The sequence below is a fragment of the Giraffa tippelskirchi genome, chromosome 5 (assembly GCF_054371585.1).
Source record: "Giraffa tippelskirchi isolate mGirTip1 chromosome 5, T2T-mGirTip1v1.2.pri, whole genome shotgun sequence".
Taxonomy (NCBI): Eukaryota; Metazoa; Chordata; class Mammalia; order Artiodactyla; family Giraffidae; genus Giraffa; species Giraffa tippelskirchi.
Window position 1 is genome coordinate 176,542,838 of NC_137279.1, and position 21,886 is coordinate 176,564,723.

A 21,886-nucleotide genomic window follows, 5' to 3' on the forward strand; every position below is an offset into this window, starting at 1 on the left:
CTGGCGTGCTGCAATTCATGGGGTCGCAAAGAGTCGGACACGACTGAGCGACTGAACTGAACTGAACTGATACACCGATGTGATTAGGTGTGTGCAACAAAGAAAAAAAGCTAGGGAAAAGTTCAGGGGAAGATAAAACAAAAATTACCTCAGATTGCCTCTGAATGACAGAATTGTAAATATTTATTCTATAATGAGCCTTATTTTATAATGATGCAAACACACAAAATTTGATTCAAAACTATAATTTCTGAGTTCTGGTTCAATTTTTAGATCACTGAATCAAAAGTGTTTTCCCCAAAAGATATCGCCCAATAGTCTCATTTATTTAAATATAAATACTTTCGAACTGTGGTGCTGGAGAAGACTTCTGAGTCCCTTGAACTGCAAGATCAAACCAGTCAATCCTAAAGGAAATCAACCCTGAATATTCATTGGAAGGACTGATGCTGAAACTGAAGCTCCAATACTTTGGTCACCTGATGCGAAGAGCCAACTCATTGGAAAAGATCCTGATGCTGGGAAAAATAGAGGGCAAGAAGAGAAGGGGGCGACAGAGGATGAGATGGTTGGATGGCATCACTAACTCAATGGACGTGACTTTGAGCAAACTCTGGGAGATAGTGAAGGACAGGGAAGTTTGGCATGCTGCAGTTCATGGGGTCGCAAAGAGTCGGACATATCTTAGCAACTGAACAACAACAATAATTTCTAAGAATCAATTTTATAGTAGATGGAAAAGAGATCCCTAATTCATGTTAATTCTAAACCAACCTGTTTACTGCAGACAGACTCAAGACTTATTATATGCACTGAAATACATTCACAATTTTTATGTATATGTAAATAAGTGAACACGTTATTGTCCAAAGGAAAAGAGCCAGGAAAAAGTGGAAAGTGGAAATGTCAGAGAGAGGAATATAACTGAAGGTGAGAAACAGCTGATAAGGGACAAAAGAATTCCACTGGACTTGGCAACTGGAAATAACTGGAAGACTGCAGATATGATTAAGGCAGATAAGGACGTAGAGCACTGAAACACTATAGATGATAATGCTTTTACTCTGGCAGATGAGGCTGCAAAGATGGTTGGAGATCAAAACAGAAGGCCTTTGTATACCATGCAAGGAAGCTTTGGACACTTTCTGTTAGAGTTCTGGGCTCAGAGATTCCTTCCAGCTTGGAGATCGAACTTGTTTAAGCATCCCAGGCACTTGGCAAATTGTCTGGCATGCAGCAGGAATTCAGAAGTGTTTGCTAAATTGAAATAATTTCTTCTTCTAAGCAATGAGAAGCCAGGCAACATTTTATCAGACACTTTCTTTTTTGTATTAACAGTCAATCGATAAACTGTCCCGTAATTTTCCTCTCTTGTGTCACTTACAGGATGGCTTCTTTTTCTCTAATAAATGTGGTCTTTCAACAGAATGTTCCCTTTCACTGTTTTTGTCTATCTCATAAGTCATAATAGGGTCGTACCTCCCTCCTTGTGTCAATACTTTAAAAATCTGCTCTGATTATGTTGGTTACTCCTTACATACAGCTGTACACTTGAGGCAGAGATCTCTCTCTTCCCTTCCAGCTCTCCCCCATTCACCCCACCCTGCCCCCCTCTCTCATATCTTACACAGACTCTGTCTAGAGATGTTCTGTGTGATTACCCAAACCATGCTTCTAGGACCCCAACATATTCCCATGTAAAAAAATCTTTTTATTATGTGCTTTCCAGTCATAGTTTGTGTGCCCCTGGGAGTGAAAGATTAAAATCTTGGTCCCATATTGACACTGAGCTAATCAGTATAATTTTACATTCACTTTTCACTAGTTCACCTAGCTTGAACTAGTATTTAACAATGGGGATAAATTTATGCAAATATATGTCCTTTTTCTCATGTAGCTTCCCTATCATCAATTGTATGAGTTTTCAAGACAGTGAAGAGAATGTATGAATTAAATAGTTAAATATGTGAAAGCATCTAGTCCAGAACTTTCAGAGAATAAGAACTGAATAAATATTAGACCCCTTTCCTTTGCTTCAACTTCTTCCTATTTCCCCATTACTGTAACAGAGAAGAACAAATTGACTCCATACTGGATCTATTCCTTTAGCACTAACCCTGTGCTTAGTCATGTTGGCTCTGCACCCTTTCCAAAAGAAGGTTGCCTATAGCCTGAAATCCATAGGATTGATAGCCCATTCTCAACGCTCTGACTTTAAAGGTATAACACTTGCCCATTCATATGGAGATAAAAAGTTGCAGAACAGAATAACATTTGTCATGTTGGAGGTTTATAGGAACATTGTGACCAGACCTGCCTGTACAGCTGCAGGAAAAAAGGATTCCTACACCAAGAAGTCTGCAATAACTAGCCACGCCCCTTTCCCTTTTAGTATAAAATTCTAACTCAGGTAAGATGGTTCCTTGAGACGCCAGTCTGCCATCTTCTGTGTCTGCTGACTTTTCAAGTAAAGTCACTATTCCTTGCCCCACAACTCATCTCTTGATTTATTGGCCTATCCCATGGTGAGCAGCATGAGCTTGGACTTGGTAGCATTAACAGATAATCTATATATATATACATATATATCTTTTAAAAGATGTTTAAAAATTAGTTTTATTGTGGTATGATTACATAACATTAATTGCATCCATTTTAAAACGTTCAGTTTGAAGAGTTTTGACCAATGAATTTTTGTCAGTTGCTAAGTCATGTCTTATTTTGGGACCCCATGAACTGTAGCACACCAGGCTCCTCTATCCAACACTATCTACCAGGTAATATATTTAATCAACAAAATAAATAAATACATGCATCTAAGTCAGACAAGGCTTCCTAAATTTCTCTCAAACCCACGCCCTCACCTCCATCCTATTACTTCTTCAGATTAGATTTTCATCATTTTTTTTTCCTTGCCTCACTGCATTGGCATCCAGCTCAATATTGATAGAGTTATGTTTGGTCCTTGTCTTGTTTCTGATCTTGAAAACAAAACCTTCAAAATTTCACTATTAAATAATATGTTTTATGTGGAGCTTTTATGGATAGATACCCTTTTTCGGGTTAAAGTTCTCTACTAGTCCTAATCTGCTAAGCAGTCTTAGCCTTAGTGAATGTTGGATTTTATTGATTTTTTCTGTATCTACTGAAATAATACAATTTTTATTTTTAATCTATTTAAATCTATTTAAGTTATTAATGTGGTTAATCACATTGATGAATTTCTGTAATGTTAAATCAGCCATGTATATTCTTAAGATAAGCCCAACTTGATTATGATGTATTTTCTTTTTTATATATTGTGGGATTTGCTAACCACCACAATATTGTAAAGTAATTATCTTTCAATGAAAATAAATTAATTAATTAAAAATTTTTTCTTCAAGAATTTTACATCCTTATTTTTAAGTGGCTTGACCTGTAATTTTCCTGTCTTGTCTTTGTTGGGTTTTCTTCATGGAAAGACTTTTGGTTATTATTAAATAATTAACAATAAACCAATTATTTTTTTGTTTCATTGGTTTATGTTTATAGGATTTTAAGGTTTTCATTACTTCTTGAGTTAGTTTTGGCCAGCTATATTAGAGTTGATTTTCATAAAATTCTCAAAACTTTCGATATAAAATTGCTCACAATATCCTCTTTTTGTCTTTTGAATGTCTGTAGCTTCTTCATTGTTGTCCCGGCCATTCCTATTCCTGATGTTGCTCATTTGGCACTGGTGCTTACACACACACACACACACTCACACAATCCTCCGCTCCTCCATGATCAGTCTTGCCAGAGGTTTGTCAATTTTTTAATCTTTTGAAAGAACAAAGTTTGGGCTTTGTTAATACTTTATGCTGTAAAATTTTTCTACATCAAACTCTTATTGTTTTCCTATTTTGGGTCTAATTTGCTATATGATATGTTTTCTAACTTCTTAAAATAAATGTTGAGATTTTTCAGTCTTTGGTGCTTTTTTTCTAATATGTGCCTTTAGGGCTACAAATTTCTCTCAAAGCTTGATTTTAATAGCATTATACGAGTTATGACATGTAGTGTTTTCCATACCATTCAGTTCAAACTATTTTCCAATTTTCATTATGACTGTTTTTCTTTGATCCAATGATTGTAAGTTCCTTTTTAATTTCCAAACATAAAAGGATCTTCTAGTTATATTTCTGTTATTGATTTCTAATTGAGTTTCCTATGGCCAGAGAATTTGTTCTGTACGTTATCAACCCTTGCTGACTTGTTGGAACTTGTTTCATGTGTGGTCTGTGGCTTCTTCATTTACCTGATAAGGTCTAACTGTTTTAATGTGACCTGAATCACTACCTACCCACTGAGTATAATCCCAATTATAGCCTACAAACTAGCCGTATGAGACTTCCCATAGTTTTCCAAACATGCCATGCCCTATCATACTTTGAGCCTTTGCCCGTAATCTTCCCGCTGCTATAAGTTTCCACTGCTATTCTCTGTACTTCCTATTCTATTCAGCTCAGGTTTCCCCTCCACGGTGCAGACTCTCCCGGCCTTCCCCTCAACCCTGAACCTCTCCACTTGGTGAAGGGCTGTGGTAGTTGATATTCCTACCTCCCATCTTTCTGTCTCCATCTATCCTTCATACTGCTGCCAAGTTATCTTCCTAAAATGCAAATCCCACCACATTTCTCTCCTGCTTAAAATCCTTGCATCAGCGGCTTCCCTGAAACAGAATCCAAACTTAGTATGCCTTACAAGACTCTCCCTTAGCCCTTCTTCAGGTTCTTTCCCTTTACTCAAGCTAGTCTCGCTGCCTAAAATGCACTTCTCACCTTATTCATCTTTCAAGTCCAGGCTTGAGAGTCACTTCCTCTATGAAGGCTTTCCTGCACCCATCCCCCTAACACTGTACTTCTGTGTCCAATTAACCACTCCCTGTCTAACGGTAATAATCAAGGGGACCGGTAGGGGCAGGAGAATTTCCCTGAACTTTTAATTATGGTATTGATTTTATTTTTAAATATCAATTAAAAGAGATTGAGATCTGAGGGACTTCCCTGGTGGTCCAGTGGTGAAGAACTTGCCTTGCAATGCAGGGGATGTGGGTTCAATCCCTGGTTGGGGAACTAAGATTCCACAGACTGTGTTGTGCTGCAGCTAAAGCCTGACACAGCCAAATAAATCAATAAATAGTTTTTTTAAAAAAGAGAGAGACTGAGATTTCAATGTTTTCACAGGAGGATGAGGGCTTTTTAAAAGGTTGGCAAGCACTGTAAGCAGAGCTGTACACCCCTTTATCTTCACATACGTAAGATCTCATGAACTAAGTATATCTTACCAAACCAGACTATCATATCCTCAAAAGCAGGGGCCAGAGCTTAATTTTGATCTTTGGAGACGGGTCCAGTAACTAGCTTGGTAAGTGTGATTAAATGGCTGTGGAATGCACTTTACTAATGGAATAAAGGAAGACAAAAATTCTAGGTACTCAAATAGAAATTCCAGAAGAAACTTCTGGGTTCTGTTAATCCTCCTTCACGTGGAAGTCCAGAACACCACATTTCCAGGCATTTCTATTCAGTGTAAGAACCTCTGATGGCCTTGCTGCATCAAATCTAAACTCACACACCTGACATGAAGGCCCTCTGTGATCCAACTCAGCCCTCCCTCTCCAGCCTTTTGTCCCATGACCCCTCACCATCCACCCACCCCGCCATTCTTTACAGCACTCTCAGCAGTCTCTCCCGCTTCAGAAATACTGTGAATGTTCTACTAATTTGGAACATTTCCCCAAGCCCCTAGATTTCCTACTTCACATGTCAAGAGTCCCTGCTTCAGAGCCCATCTCTCTCTCAAGCCTTCCATGATTTCATGTATCCCTTCTCATCTTTGAAACACCTAATCTTGCCCTGTCTTATCCTTGGTTCCTTTCTATGACCTCAGCTTTCAGTCGGCAAACCTCTTAGGCCCTGGTACCTCTCTTCCTATGTGCCACACACTGCTTCAAACAAAGCTGAGTAATCAACTGTCTCTCAGCGGTAATCCTTGTTGACTGACAGAAAAAATCACTGATATCTCTACCTTGGCTTCGCTCTCTCCAACTCAAGGGCTGCTTGGGTGGTATTTACATGAAACCCACAAAGAGCTATCAGCGCCACTTGCATGATTATTTCCTTGTAATCCTATCTCTCCCAACTACCTCCATGTTACCTCGAGGACGACATGCCTGCTTTAGCTGAGGAAGACAGAAGAGTTTGTGTTTATAGCTATATGACAGGATTAAAGACATCTAAAAAGCAAGAGAGTTCCAGAAAAACATCTATTTCTGCTTTATTGACTATGCCAAAGCCTTTGACTGTGTGGATCACAATAAACTGTGGAAAATTCTGAAAGAGATGGGAATACCAGACCATCTGACCTGTCTCTTGAGAAACCTGTATGCAGGTCAGGAAGCAACAGTTAGAACTGGACATGGAACAACAGACTGGTTCCAAATAGGAAAAGGAGTCCGTCAAGGCTGTATATTGTCACCCTGCTTATTTAACTTATATGCAGAGTACATCATGAGAAACGCTGGGCTGGAAGAAACACAAGCTATGGAATCAAGATTGCCGGGAGAAATATCAATAACCTCAGATATGCAGATGACATCACCCTTATGGCAGAAAGGGAAGAAGAACTAAAGAGCCTCTTGATGAAAGTGAAAGAGAGTGAAAAAGCTGGCTTAAAGCTCAACATTCAGAAAACTAAGATCATGGCATCTGGTCCCATCACTTCATGGGAAATAGATGGGGAAATAGTGGAAACAGTGTCAGACTTTATTTTTGGGGGCTCCAAAATCACTGCTGATGGTGATTGCAGCCATGAAATTAAAAGACACTTACTCCTTGGAAGGAAGGTTATGGCCAACCTAGATAGCATATTTAAAAGAAGAGACATTACTTTGCCAACAAAGGCCTGTCTAGTCAAGGCTATGGTTTTTCCAGTGGTCATGTATGGATGTGAGAGTTGGACAGTGAAGAAAGCTGAGGGCCGCAGTATTGATGCTTTTGAACTGTGGTGTTGGAGAAGACTCTTGAGAGTCCCTTGGACTGCAAAGAGATCCAATCGATCCATCCTAAAGGAGATCAGTCCTGGGTGTTCATTGGAAGGTCTGATGTTGAAGCTGAAACTCCCAATACTTTGGCCACCTCATGCGAAGAGTTGACTCATTGGATAAGACCCTAATGCTGGGTAGGATTGGGGGCAGGAGGAGAAGGGGACGACAGAGGATGAGATGGTTGGATGGCATCACTGACTCGATGGACATGGGTTTGGGTAGACTCCGGGAGTTGGTGATGGACAGAGAGGCCTGGCGTGCTGCAATTCATGGGGTCGCAAAGAGTCGGACACGACTGAGCGACTGAACTGAACTGAAAGACTTCTCAGTTTTCTTCTGTATCACTAAACATACACACACACACAACTGAAGTTATTTTGCCTCTTTCTGCCTTTTCAGAGCAAGGAATCCTTAAATTCTCAGCTCTGTTCCATCCTTTCTCTGGTAAAATTTTGTTTTCTTGAGTTTTTTTTAAATACTCCCAGGTAAACAAAGCCACAAAATAATGACGATGGTGATTTAATTATGTAACTCTGGGAAATTGAAAACATAACAGTTTTGAAGTGTCTTTGATTCACCAATAGTAACTAAATCCAGCCACCACAAGGATGTGAGCAAGATATTACTGTAGCAGTGAGGGTTCTACGTCCATCCTATTCCTCTTGGGCACCCCACTACTTTAGTTTTCCAGCTCCCCTGGTAGGTGGGACCACATGCCTGGGGACTGGTCAGTGGAATGTGGGTTGCAGAAACACATCACCTCCAGGCCTGGTCCACTGAGACCTTTTGTACATTTTCCATGTTCCTGTTTCTGCCCTGTGAGCTGGACCAGAGGACCCAGTGGAGACCCCCCCAGCTCTAGGAGCTGGCAGTCACTAGACTGAAGCAGTCTGTGTCCCTGAATGAATGAGATAGGACAGAACCTCTGCCTCTGTCCTCACAGGTCCTCACTAGACTGTGCCAGGAGAGATATGAAGCTTCCTTATGCTAAGCCACTGAAACTTTGGAGAAGGAAATGGCAACCCACTCCAGTATTCTTGCCTGGAGAATTCCATGGACAGAATTCCATAGATAGAGGAGTCTGGCAGGTTATGTTTCATGGGGTCGCAAAAAGCGTTGGACACGACCAAGCGACGAACACACACTGAAACTTGGGAATCGTCTATAGCATTAAAGGGTCTACCTTAACTAAAATTATATTATCTTGAACTCAAAGTTAAAAGCAACAATTATTCTCGGACTCCCCTGGTGGCTCAGTGGTAAAGAATCTGCCTGCCAATGCACGGGAAATGGATTTGATCCCTGATCCGGGGAAGATCCCACATGGCACAGAGCAACTAAGCCTGTGCACCACAACTACTGAGCCTGAGCTCTAGACCCCAGGAGCTGCAACTACGAAGCCTGTGTGCCACAACTACTGAAGCCTGAACGTCCTAGAGCCTGTGCTCTGCAACGAGGGAGGCCACTGCAATGAGAAGCCCAAGCACTGCAACAGAGTAGCCCTCGCTCACTGCAACTAGAGAAGTCTGTGCAGCTAGCCCAAATAGTCAAAAATAAAATAAATAAACTTTTAAAAAAGTAACAGTTATTCCTAAGTACTCCTTACAAGCAATTCTGTCTTAAGCTATCTTTTGTTAGATTTCACTAGCAATGTAGCTATTTTCCCTCTCGCATGACTTGGGCACTGGTGCCCCTCAGATCGCCTCTGAGTAATGACAGACTAGTCCAGCTGCTGGGATCATGGTGGGCAGAAAGCCCCTAGCTTTCAGCCCTCTTCAGGGAAGGCCTTGGCAGAAGAGAGCTGCCTTGCCCAGGATCATGCTCCTCCTGGGGTGGCCTCATCCAAGACTAGTGGCATCCAATGACTAGTCAAGGAGAACTCCCCTAACTCAGAAGGACCATCCCAACTTCACTGCCCTCATGGTATAGCCTGAGCCCTTTCTTGGGACTCATCATGGCCCAGCTTCTCCCGCTGGATAATCCTGCTTCCTCTTCCTCCTTTTCACATTCTTTCCTTTCAGGAGTGTCAATCCCCAAAGCACTCCACAATAAGCTTTTCACACACTAATCTTTATCTCAGAGCCACTTCCCTGTGATCCCAACCTGAGACAGGCACTACATCCTTGATGCAATACCATGTCACCAGGGAAGCCCTAACCAGTTATGCAGGCGATAAAACTCAGGTTCACAGAGCAGATAAATTACCCAAGGTTGCAGAGCTGGGGCTTAAAGTCAGGCTGCACTTACTGTGAAGCCTCAGCTTTCAGATGTCTTGCATATACTTGCATACTACATATATATCCTGCATATTCAGCTCTAAGAGAGGCTAAGAACTGCAATTAGTTCACTAAGTAATTTGCAGGCGGGACGGCAGGAAAGCAAAAGGCAGGTCTATGATTCCAAAACATATGGTCTCTCCTCTCATCACTCCACTTCCTCCACTGATGACAGGCACAAGTCCTGCCTTCTAGGTGCACATGGCCTAGTGAATGAGTTAGTGAGAGAACTAGTTCAGGCACAATTTTGCCAAAGGAGATCAGCGCAAGCCTGTCCTGAGGCAATCAAATGGTTCTTCTGCCCTCTTGTGGCTCAAGGAGACTGCAACATTTCAAAGTTTAATCAAAAAGTTAAACTACCATATAAAGGCACTTGAGAGTCAGAAACAAAACAGCAGGCGGCAACTGTGATTGGCTCAAAATGGAGCAGATTTAATAAGTCAAAAATTTGATTATGCCAACAACTGCTTGTAATAAAGTTCATAATAAGAATAACAATACACTAGAGTTCAGGGAACAACAATAAAAAAGTATTTTGGGGAATTCCCAGGCAGTCCAGTGGTTAGGATTCTGCGCTTTCACTGCTGAGGACTTGGGTTCAATCCCTAGTCAGGGAACTAGCAAGATTCTGTAAGCCACGCACGCTGCTGCTGCTGCTGCTGCGTCGCTTCAGTTGTGTCCGACTCTGTGTGACCCCATAGATGGCACGGGTGCAGCGAAAAAAGAAAGTATTCTGCCACGAGGATAAAGAATACAATAATCAGCTAAATCCTTTCAGAACAATGATAAAAGCTTAAATCATTCTGAGGATCCCAATCCTTGCTTTTCATACTTAATATATTTTAGAATTCTTTTCATACCAGCACATTCAGAGCCTCCTTATTCAGAGGCAGAGCACCCCCACTCGATGGGAGAACTTAGCTCCTACTGGTGAATGCTCAAGTTGCTTTCACTCGCCTGCTAGTAGAAACATGATGCAAAAAGCAAACGTTCCTGTGGATAATCTTGTACACAGACCATTTTGCAAATGTGCGCGTATACCTATAGATGGATTCCTGCAAGGGGAAATGCTGGGTCAAAGTGCAGATGTAAGTTTTAGGACTACTTCTTTTTTGAAACTCCTTCCTCTGACTTTCCCTCCTATCTTTCTGGCTGCTCCTTCTTGGTTTCTTCCCATGCTTTCTTACACATGTAAGAAACACTGGTTATTCAGGGTGACTTTGTAAGAGGTCACTACCTGCTGCTAATCCCTTAGATGCTGGTACCCCAGGGTTCCATCCTGTCTCTTTTATCCCACATCCTCTCCTACCTATCAGCTTTCTTCCCTGAAGGCAGCCTGTTATCATTACTGGGTCTCATGCTTCCAAAATTATTTTTACACAAATCTGTATGTAATATATATGCCTGTGTATGTATAAATATGAATATACATGCACAAGACTCCCCCCCTTGATATATATATTCTGTATAGATATACTCTATACTTGCATATAAACAGTAGGATTTGTAACCCAAATTGAAGTGATTTAAGGGGGTGTTGCCAAGCAGCAACTTCACAGGAGAAAACTATGGTCTCAAACATTTTTCAACCTATAGTTTACCTGCCAGACACCTGGAGTGAATCCACAGGAGAAGATACAATTAGAAGTAGACAGTAAAGAATCTGTCCACAATGTAAGAAACCCAGGTTCAGTCCCTGGGTCAGCAAGATTCGTTGGAGAAGGGCATGGCTACCCAATCCAGTATTCTTGCCTGGAAAATCCCATGGACAGAGGAGCCTGGTGGGCTACAGGCCATGGGGTTGCAAAGAGTTGGACACAACTGAGCATCTAAGCACATCTCCCACCCTAGCCTACTGTTTCAAAAGGTCTCACAAAGTAGCCACAAATTAATTCAAGGGCTAAAAAAGGATAGAGCACAGAGGCCAGTAAACAAAAGATCAGAGTCTTTGGCAGCTGTGGATACTAACCTGTGAAAGGTTTTTTTTTTTTTAATGAAAATTTTCTAACCACATAAAAGTGGAGAGAATATAGGTCCCATCCTATAGATCAAACAATTAAACATTTTGCTACTGGCTTCCTGGTTCCATTCTCTTCCTTACCGGCCCTCCCTCACCCCTCTTTACTTTTCCTTCTCTCTTTTTTGGCTGCATTATTTTAAAACAAGTCCCTGACATCATGCTTTCATCCCTAAATACTTTGTCTAGACATAATTATAAAACCCAAAGACATTTCCTTACATGATCACAGTGTCATCACATCTAACCAAGTTAATTTGTCAATATCATCAAATGCTCAGTCCAGATTCATATTCCCACAATTATCTCAAAAAATCCTTTTTACACTCAACTACTTAGGTTCTGAGGAAACTGTAAAGCTAAAGAAATTCCAAGCCCAGCCTGCTTAAAAGCCTGTGGTTATTAAATCTTAAAAGAATTCCCAGGCTCCCAAACCCCCACCAACAGAAAATGAACCGCTAAAGCTGTACAGCTCCCAGGAAAGGGATTTCTCCCACTGCCCACCCAGCCTTGAGAGATGACGATGAAGAAAGAATCACTCTATTCCCTTCACCTATCATCCTCCTATCCCTGGGGTCCTAAGCAACAATTATCTATTTTCCGTCTCTACAGATTTGCGTGTTTTAGACATTTCACACAACACGTGACCTTTTGTGACCGGTTTCTTTCACTTAGCATGTTTCAAGGTTCATTCATGCTGTAGGATGTATCAGTAACTCATTCCTTTTATTGGTGAATAATATTCTATTGTACAGATAAAACACATTTTATTTATCTATTCACTAGTTGATAGATATTTGGGTTTTTCTACTTTTTGGCTGTTATGAATAATGCTGCTATGAATGTTTGTGTACAAGTTTTAATGTGGACATATGTTTTCATTTCTCTTGAGTTTAGGCCACTCAAGAGAGTGGATCAAATGGTAACTCTATGTAACTTTTTAAGAAAACTGCCAGACTGTTTTCCAAAGTGGCTACAACATTTTTTATTCCCACCAGCAGCGCACGAAGGTTCCAATTTCTCCACATCATCACCAACACTTATGAGCTGTCATTTTGACTATAGCCCTAATGTGAAGAGCTGACTCATTAGAAAAGACCCTGATGCTGGGAAAGATCGAAGGTAAGAGAACGGGACGACAGAGGACAAGATGGTTGGATGGCATCACTGACACAATGGACATGAGTCTGAGCAAGCTCTGGGAGATTGTGATGGCCAGGGAAGCCTGGCGTGCTGCAGTCCATGGGGTCACAAAGAGTTGGACACGACTGAGTGACTGAACAACAATCCTCATGGGTATTAAGCAGTATATTGTGATTTTGACTTACATTTCCCTAGTGACTATTGATGATGTTGTACATCTTTCAATGTGCTTACTGACCATTTATATATCATCTCTGGAGAAGTGCCTAATCAGATCTTTTGCTTGTTTTAAAAACTGGATTATCTGTCTTTTTATTATTGAGTTATAAGAGTTGTGTTTTCGATTTTTCCCCGTCTTTTCCACTGAAAATAAAAGGTTCCTAACCACCTAGGAAAGTACTGATTACTCTTTTATAGCAAGAAGCAACCACCAGAACTAGTTTCAAACCCATCCAAATCAATCAATAATAGTTTCACACCATAATACAAGCTTTTGAAAGGCAGACAACAATAGCAGCTTCACTTCTATGACTATGCTTCTGAAAATCATCCAATCAGTGAGTCTTACTCAGAGAACTGTGAACCCGCAGACAATGGGCAACCAATCCCTAAATACGCTTCCTTCTGAAAGTCCACCAATCGCCAAGCTCCTCTCTTCTGAAGGATCCAGAACAAACAGTAGTTCTTAAACTTTTGGTATCAGGCCCTTTTTAACACTCCTAAAACTCACTGAGGGCTCCAAAGAGTATTTGTGTATTAGGTTAATAACTACATTAGTATTTAATATATTGGAAACTAAGAAATTTCAAAATAGTAATTTATTTAAAATTAATAATAAACCCACTATATATTATCATATAATTATACAATATAATTCTATGAATAAATAACTTTTCAAAACAAATAGTAGGAACAGAGTGGCATCATTTTAGATTTTGCAAATCTCTTTAATTTACAACTTAATATGAGAAATTCAGATTCTCATCAGTTTCTGAAACAGCTTTTTGTTTGTTTTTACTCTGCGTGGCAATGAAAAATACAACAACTGATAGTACAGTTGGTGCCACTGCTTTGATCTGCACAAAGGTGTGAACAGTGTTACCTACCATCACTTTACAGTATTACTGCAAATGTCAACACACTGCAACGGGCAATCAGTATCGTATTAATAAGAAGATATTAATACTCTTGTCCAAACTCTGAAAACCCCACTGCTATGAAAGATAGCTTTCTGCTTTATTTAGAGAGATGATACCTTACAAGCACACTCTTCTTGCTTAAATTACCAACTATTCAATCTTTCGTTTCAGATATTGAGGGCTGGCCTCTTTCTTAAAAATTATTTTTTGTTTGACTTTCCTATCTTTTTTTTTCTTCTCATTACACTTTTCTTTTTGTTAGTTTTTAAGTTATGCACTCTATTTGTGTAGTAGTTATACCAGAAACCTTTCCTGAATATTTACTTAAACTCATCAAATATACTTAACCCTCTTACCAAACAACACAAGAAACTCTTGTTTAACTCTCAACATCTTCTCTCAACTTATATGCTATTATTAACTAGTACTATGGTTCCATCTTTTTGCTTTTATAATGCCAAATATTTGGACAATACTGCTGTTCAATATTTACTTAAATTGACGCACATGTTTACTATTTTCTTTGCTTACCATTCCTTTCTGCATCTTCTTCTGGAATCACTTTCTTTGTCTAAAGTTTATATTTTGTAAGTGCTTTTAACTTATTGGTAGTGAACTTTCTTCCGTGTCTGTCTCATTCTTGAAAAATGGTTTCACTGCATGTGCAGGTTCTAGGTTGACACATTTATTCAAACACAATAAAATGCTTCACTGTCTTCCAGTTTGTATTGCTACTCTTTAGAAATCAACTATCAAGTTTGTTACTCCTTTGAAGGTCATCAAAGGAATACTGTTTCTTCTCTATTTTTTAAAAGCTATTACTGAGGTCTAATTAACATACAAGGACTATCCATATATTAATATAAAGTATAAAACTTGATGAATTTTGACATATATTTGCAAAATCATCACAATTAAGATAATGAACATATCTATCAAGCCCAAAAGTACCTCATGCCCCTTTAAATCCACCTGATAACCTACCCCATTTCATACTACCCCTGATTTGCTTTTCATCATTATAACTAAGTTTGTCTTTCATAAATAGAATCATATTTTATGTACTCGTTTGTGTCTGGCTTCTTTCACTCAGCACAATTATTTTGAGATTCATCCATGTTATTTGTGTATCAATAGTTAATTCCATTTTGATAATTATGGGAGGTGATGAATGTTAACTAAACTTATTATAATCATTTTGCAATATATACATATATCAAATAGTCATGCTGTACACTTGAAACCAATATGTTATATGTCAATTATGTCTCAATAAAACTGGAAAAATTAGTTAATTCTGTTTTAATATTGAGTAGCCTTCCATTGTATACGTATACCACAATTTAGCCATTTACCTATCTTTGAGTTATTTCTAGTTTTTTTGGTTATTATAAGTAAAGCTGCCATGAACATTCATATACAAGTCTTTGTATGAACATATGGTTGCACCTCGCTTGGACTGGAATGGCTGGAGGTATGGTAAGGTGGATGCTTAACTTTTTAAAAAACTGCCAAACTGTTTTTCAAAGTGGTTGTATATCATTTTACATTCCTACCAGTAGTGTTTAAATGTTACAGTTGTTCCACATCCAGGACAACAGCTGATACAGTCCATCTTTTTAATTTTAGCCATTCTAAAGGCTTTAGAGTAATATCTTGTTGTGGTTTTATTTCCCATTTTCTCACAGTGACTAATGATTTTGAGTATCTTTTCATGTGCTTACTTGACATCTACATATCTGTTTTGGTAAAGTATCAATTCATATAGTTTTCTCCCAGTCTATGGCTTGCCTTTAAATTTTTGTGATTTTTTTCAAAGAGCAAAAATTTTTAGCTTTGATGAAATACTATCTATTAACTTTTTAGTGCTTTTTTCTTGCCCTAGTTCAGAAATCATTACCAAACTCCAGATTCTCTCCTTTATTTTGTTCCATGAGTTTGATAGTCTTAGCACTCCCATTTAGGTGTATGGCACATATCAATTGAGATTTGTTTGTTTGCTACCATTTATTGAAAAAAAATTATTCTTTTTTCATGGAATTGCCTTAGCACCTTTATCAAACATCAGTTTGCCATATATGTGTGGGTCTATTTCTGGGCTATTTTTTGTTTCACTGATCTACTGGCCATCTTAACGCTAGTACCACTCTTATCTTGATTATCATAATTTTATAGTAAGTTTTGAAAGCAGATAGTATAAACCCTCCAACTTTGTTATTTTTTAAAATTGTTTTGATTATTCTAAATTCTCTGATTAGCATGGGAGTTTCTGACCTGGGCCAGTTCACCACTCCTTAGGCAACCTGATGGGCCCCGCTCCCGGGAGGTCACCATATTGATGCCGAACTTAGTGCGGACACCGGATCCACATAGCGCACTGCAGCCCAGAACGCCTGAGCTCAAGCGATCTTCCAGCCTCAGCCTTCTGAGTAGCTGGGATTACAGGTGCACGCCATTTTAATTTTAGAGTCAGCTGTCAATTTCTTCCGATCCCCCACCCCCTTCGCCTTGCCAAAAAACAATCTACGAAGCCTTCTGGGAGTTTGATTGGGAATCCACTGATTCTTTTTTTTTTCCGCCATGCTGTGCAGCCTGTGGGAGCTTAGTTCCCAGACTGGGGACTGAACCCACACAGTGAGAGCGCCTACCCACTGGACCACCAGGGAACTCCCAGGAATCCACTGATTCTTAAAACAAACTGAAAATAATCTTGTCTTCTGATCCATGAACACAGTGTATCTCTATTTCAATATTCCTTCATTTCTCACAGCAATATTTTGTCGTTTTCAAGGCACATAATGGCCATTCTGCTCCCTAGAGGGCCTTCTTCCTTATGCTCAAATAGACCATCCTCCTATCATGAAATGTACTGCTGCTGCTGCTAAGTCGCTTCAGTCGTGTCCGACTCTGTGCGACCCCATAGACAGCAGCCCACCAGACTCCACTGTCCCTGGGATTCTCCAGGCAAGAATACTGGAGTGGGTTGCCATTTCCTTCTCCAGTGCATGAAAGGGAAAAGTGAAAGTGAAGTCGCTCAGTCGTATCCGACTCTTAGCGACCCCATGGACTGTAGCCCACCAGGCTCCTCCGTCCACAGGATTTTCCAGGCAAGAGTACTGGAGTGGGGTGCCATTGCCTTCTCCACATGAAATGTACAGGCATACAGAAAGTTAATCCACCCAGACCAAACGAAATGCAAGGAACCCTACGGAAAATAATATAAATCAAATCATAATTTTTATTCTCCCTTTTCCCCATTTCCTTCCACTTACAAAGACAACCATTCTATTGTGTTTTATACATATATATGCTTATCTTCTTTTAGCATATGTTTTATGTACATTTACTGTTTTCATACCAACTTTATCTAGGAATAATTTACATAAACTGCTTCAATTTAAAGAGTTTTAAATTGCTTCAAATACAATTTGAAGGGTTCCGACAGTTCTATACATTCACGAAATCACCACCACAATCAAGACACAGAACGTTTCTATCAATCTCAAGAAACTCCCTGTGTTCTTCTGCAATCCATCACTCCCTTCATCTTTTATCCAGTTGAGTACTGATCTGCTTTTAGTTACTAATGATTAGTTTTCATTTTATATAAACAGAAATATACAATATATACTCTTTTGTGTCTGGTTTCTTTTGCTCAGATATGAGTCTGACGTTCATCTGTGATATTGGGCAAATCAACTTTGTTCTTTTTCATTGCTGAACAGTACATCACGGTGTGGATAGACCACATTTTGTCTGCCAACAGACATTTGAGTTATTTCCAGTTTGGGAATCCTGGGAATAAAGCTGCTTGGAACATTTATGTACAAGTCTTTACGTGGTCACACATTTTTATTTTTCTTAGGTAAATACTCAAGAGTGAAAAGACTGTCATTTGGCAGGTGTATGTAAACTTTTTAAGAGACTGGCAAAGTGGTTGCACTATTTTACATTCACAACAGCAACATATGAGAATTCTAATTGTTTCATTATTATTACCAGTGCTTTGTTATCATTTCTTTAAAAACCTGAGTGATTCCCACAGGTTTATAGTGTTATCTCCTTGTAGCTGTAATTTGCATTTCCCTGATGAATAACAATGTTAAGAATGTTTTCATGTGTTTATTGGCCATTCATATCTCTTCTTTTGTAAAGTGTCTCTTCAAATCTTTTGCCCATTTTTGTTAACTTATCATTAATTTATAAGAACTGTTTATACATTTCAGATATAAACACATACAACTATTGAATATTTTATAATTGAATACTCTATTAAATATTAAACAAATATTACATATTCTTTTCCATTCTGTGACTTGATAAGTTCCATGGAATATATATAAAGGAGCAGATTTGCTGAGCTAAAGGATGTAAATATAGTTCAGTTGGTTAATTACTGCTAAACTGAGCTCCAGAATGGCTTTACCAGTCTACGTTCCCACCAGCAAAAGATACTATATCTTCATATTTCTGTCAATATTTGACATTATCCAACTTCTAAGAGGTATAAAGTGATATCTTGTTTTAACTTTAATGTTTCTCAAAGCCCAAGAGTTTGAAGATCTATTCATATGCTTAGCCTCATGAGTTTCTTATTCTGTAAATTCCTTGTTCCAATTCTTTGACCACTTTCTACTACGGTTGCTGCCTTTTTCTTCTTGATTTTCAGGAGTTCCTTGTGTATTTTAGATATCAAGTCTTACAAATTTTAAATAGCGAAAATTACTTCACCCAGTATAATATCATATATTATATTTGTCTGAAATGTCTTTAATAGCACAAAAATCTTTAAATTTTATTTAGACAAATTCATCAATTTTTTTTGTTTTATGAGTTGTGCTTTTAAAGGTTTTGTTAGTCTTTCCCCTTGACATCTAAGTCACAAAGATAATCTTTCATTTTCTCCTATTAACGTTCTAATTTTCCTATTCTCATGTAAATCTTTAGTTCATCTAAAGTCTACATTTGTACATGGAGTTAGGTATGGATCCAGCTTTCTTTAACTCAGTATGTCCTTTCTCCTTTATGTTGTCACTTTTATGCTCTAATAAATTCCTATAGGCATAGGTTTGAGCAATTTTTTTAACTGGCCACTTTTTCTGTTCTAGCATCAACGTTATTGTTTCTAATAGTATGGCTTTAAGAAGGTCTTAATATCTGGGAGGGCAAGTCCCTCCTCCTCTTTACAGAGATAAACAGAGGTAGCCCATAACCTTGGTGTAAGTAGGTACAGATTTCTGTGATGAACTGGGGTTCTCTGAAGGTAAGTGGACTAGACACACACACATACATTAAGAATCTGGTGTGAGGCTGTGCCTGAGCATCCTCCAATCTGCTACAGCCCTCCTAACCCAGTGAAAGTGAAAGTGAAGTCACTCAGTTGTGTCCAACTCTTTGGGACCCCACAGACTGTAGCCTACCAGGCTTCTCCGTCCGTAGGATTTTCCAGGAAAGAGTACGGGAGTGGGTTGCCATCTCCTTCTCCAGGGGATCTTCCCGACCCAGGGATTGAACCCAGGTCTCCCACATTGCAGGCAGATGCTTTACCCTCTGAGCCACCAGAGAAGTCCTCAAATTCTGAGACAACTGTGTGTAGGAAAGAACTGGGTTACGAGAGGCCCAGCTTAGGGAATCCCCTCAGAAACTGCCTCTCATTAGAGGCAGGAAGAACTTTTCATCAAACCAAAGAGGCAGAAAGACCCTGCCAACGGTATGCAATCTAGAAGAAAGTGGCTGTAATGTGTTTAGAACATGAGATCAGCAAGGGTGGCAGAAGAGCAGCAAGACAGCAGCAGAGAGCTCCTTGCATCCTTCCCATCGTCACATACACTTGCACAGCAAGTAGTGATTCTCAAAGTAGGATCTGTGGTCTACTGATAGTCTACAAATTGAGTCAAATATGTAGTCCTTTCACGGAATTTCACAGACTTTCATTTTTTAATTTATAATTAGGCACTACCTACTTATTAGAAATTCAGAAAGTAAATAATAGTTACAAAAATGCAGTATAAGTAAAATCAAAATTAACATTTTACTGGCGTTTGCTGTGGAACTCTAAATCAGTATTCCATTAGGAAACATGGGCACCATGCAATATTCAATTGTACTACACAGCTATCATCACTCACACCCACATGCAGACAAGATTCCTATAATTACCTGAAATACAACCCATTACAGGCATACCTCACTTCACCGCTGCATTTTGCAGTATTGCGCTTTTTACAGATTGAAGACTAGTGGCAACCTGCATCATCAAGCAAGTCTATGGACACCATTTTTCCAACAGTATTTGCATACTTCCTGGGTCTATGCCATATCTTGGCAATTCCTGCAACACTTCAAACGTTTTTTCCCATTTTTATTACATTTGTTATGGTGATCTGTGATGAGTGATCTTTGATGTTATTATTGTAATTGTTTGGGGTGTCACAGTGTCCATATAAGATGGTGAACTTAACGGACAAATGTTGTGTGTATTCTGACTGCTCCACTGACTGGCCGGTTCTCCACCTCTCTCCCTCACCTCGGGCTTCCCTGTGACACAACAGCATTGAAATTAGGCCACATACAATAATAGTACACAATGGCCCCTAAGAGTTCAAGTAAAAAGAAGAGTTGCACATCTCTCAGTTTAAATCAAAAGCCAGAAATTAAGCTTAGTAAGGAAGGCGTATCAAAAGCCAAGACAGGACAAAAGCTTGGCCTCTTTCACTAAATAGCCAGGTTATGGATGCAAAGAAAAAGTTCTTGATGGAAATTAAAAGTGCTACTCCAGTGAACACACAGAATAATAAGAACACAAAACACCCTTACTACTAAGGCTTACTACTAAAGCCTTACTACTTTCTCTTACTATGGAGAAAGTTTTTTAGTGGTCTGGATAGAAGACCAAACCAGTCACGTTATCTTGAGCAAAAACCTAATCAGAGCAAAGCACTAAATCTCTTCAAAAAGTTCCATCTCCAGAACGTTTCCATCTTTCCCAGATGAAACTCTGTACCTATTAAACACTGAATCTCCATCCCCCTCCTTTCTCCGGGCCCTGGCAACTGCCATTCTACCTCCTATCTCTATGAATTTGACTACCCTAGGAACCTCATGTAATAGAATCATACAATATTGGTCCTTTAGTGACTGCAATATTAAATTTAGCACAATGAATATAAAGTTCATCCATACAGTGTGTGTCAATATTCCTTTCCTTTTTTAGGTGAAGTAATATTCTGTTGTATATTATACCACATTTTGTTCATCTATTCATCCACTGATGAACACTTGGGTTGCTTCTACCTTTTGAAAATTGTGAATAATTTTGCTATGAACACATATGTACAAATATCTGTTCAAGTCTCTGATTTCACTTCCTTTTGGCATATACCCAGAAGTAAAAATGCAGGACCATATAGTAATTTTAAATTTTTTCATAAATCATACCATTTTCCACAACAGGTGCACTTAGGAATGCACAGAAGAATGCATTTTATATTCCCACCAGCAACGCAACAAGGGTTCCAATTTCTCCACATCATTGCCAATATTTATTATTTTGTTTTTTGATAATAACCATCCTAATGAGTGTGAAACGATATTTCACTGTAGTTTTGGTCTGCATTTCCCTAATGATTAATGATGTTGAATATGTTTTCATATGTTTATTGGTCATTTAGGTGTATCTCCTTTGGAGAACAGTCTATGCAAGTCCTTTGCCAATTTCTGAATCGGGTTTTTTTATTTTTTAATTAATTAATTAATTTGTTTGTCTCTGCTAGGTCTTAGTTGTGGCAATGTGAACTCTTAATAGAGTCATGAAGGATCTAGTTCCCTGACCAGGGATCAAACCCAGGCCCCCTGCATTGGGAGCAGAGAGTCTTAACCACTGGACCACCAGGGAAGTTGCAGGAGTTTTCTACATATTTTGCATATCAATCTGTTATCAGATATATGATTTGCAAATACTGTCTCCCTTTCCATAGGTTGCCTTTTCATGCTGTTGACAGTGTCCTTTAAAACAAAAAAGCTTCCATTTGAAATGCAATTTATTTTTTCTTTTGTTGTCTGTGTCTTTGGTGTCATCCATGACTATTTTTGTTGGAAACTTATCAATTTTCTTAATTTTGTCAAATAACCAAATATCGGTTTTCTTAATTTTCTCAATTATTTGTTCACTGTTTCATTGATTTCTGTTCATATCTGTATCATTTATTTTCTTCTGCTTGCTCTGGATTAAATTTACCCT

The 21,886-nt window shown here is 38.9% G+C and overlaps 1 protein-coding gene and 1 long non-coding RNA gene across 7 annotated transcripts in view; both read right to left on the reverse strand.

The window, feature by feature from the left end:
• ST3GAL3 (ST3 beta-galactoside alpha-2,3-sialyltransferase 3) overlaps window positions 1–21,886 on the reverse strand; it is a 211,921-nt gene that overhangs the window by 147,474 nt on the left and 42,561 nt on the right. The window lies entirely within an intron of this gene.
• Window positions 13,895–17,945, reverse strand: LOC145506941 (uncharacterized). The gene is made up of 2 exons (XR_014054457.1): window positions 16,804–17,945; window positions 13,895–16,516 (listed from the first exon to the last, which is right to left on the reverse strand). It is a non-coding gene; the product is annotated as an uncharacterized LOC145506941 (long non-coding RNA).